The sequence below is a fragment of the Urocitellus parryii genome, chromosome 4 (assembly GCF_045843805.1).
Source record: "Urocitellus parryii isolate mUroPar1 chromosome 4, mUroPar1.hap1, whole genome shotgun sequence".
Lineage (NCBI taxonomy): Eukaryota > Metazoa > Chordata > Mammalia > Rodentia > Sciuridae > Urocitellus > Urocitellus parryii.
The window spans coordinates 121,470,184-121,471,211 of NC_135534.1; the positions used below are offsets into that span (position 1 = coordinate 121,470,184).

The window sequence follows — 1,028 nt, forward strand, 5'->3', positions numbered from 1 at the left end:
TTATGATGTTGAGCACCACCAAGCAACTTTCATTCTGTTCCACACTGCTAAAAGCAAATGTAAGGCAGGGCAGAAGTCCAGGATGGTGAACTTGTAGTCCTTGTTGACTTCACTATCATAGTAATAATCTATTACATATCTAACTTCCGTGCCGTGCCACAATGGTTGATGATCCAATCGTTCCTGTCGAAATGCAGCTCATACCTCATCCAGGAACGAATTCTTGCTCTTGGTGAATATTGTTTTGCTTTCCCTCCAAATCGGATCAAGGATTGACCACAAGGGCACTCCACAGCATGAATAACTTCCCACTTCAATGTCTCCTTCCAGGCCTGTTCATTGTTCTGACTGTGAATTTTAATGATATTATACATAGCTTTCTGACTAATATCCTCATCCTTCCACTTCCACCCTTTCCTTAACATTGCATTCCAGAACATCTATTTGGAAGAATAAACCCACTTTTTCTCTGAATCTGCCCATGGAATGGATGACTCCTCTCTGATGGTAGACAATGCAAAGGGCTTACCTGGAGCTGGTTTTTGAATAGGTGGTGGCATCAGATTTGAAGGATCCAGGTTCTCCTTAACAGCAGTGCCTGTAACAGGACACTCCACATACTCATAGGCACGATCTTGGAGGGCAGGCACAGAGTGTTTTGCTTTCACAGGTTGGACTAGAGGGTTCTGCATTCATTGGACAGCTTTTCATTTTTCCTTCATGCATTGGGCATCCTGAGGCAGTGATGCTGTCTGATGATCTGAAGCACTTGAAGTCTGAACTGGAACAGCAGGAGTAGAGGCTGACAAACCCATGGATGGAATCAGTGTTGACTCCAAACAATTTTAAATGTATACCTCCAGGGCATGGTACCCAGGACTCACTGGCTGTAGCCAGCATTATCTTCCACACCTGATTCCTCCCCCAGCTGTTGCCCCTGCATCTAACCTCCAACCCAAACCCTGAGGACCACAACCTGCTATCGTCCCCACCTTCTTCTCACTGGGTCACCACTGTCACAGTGGTCA

The 1,028-nt window shown here is 45.6% G+C and overlaps 1 pseudogene; it reads right to left on the reverse strand.

The window, feature by feature from the left end:
* On the reverse strand, positions 1-815 carry LOC113187055 (holocytochrome c-type synthase pseudogene; annotated as a pseudogene).
* Between the last annotated feature and the right edge of the window lie 213 nt (positions 816-1,028).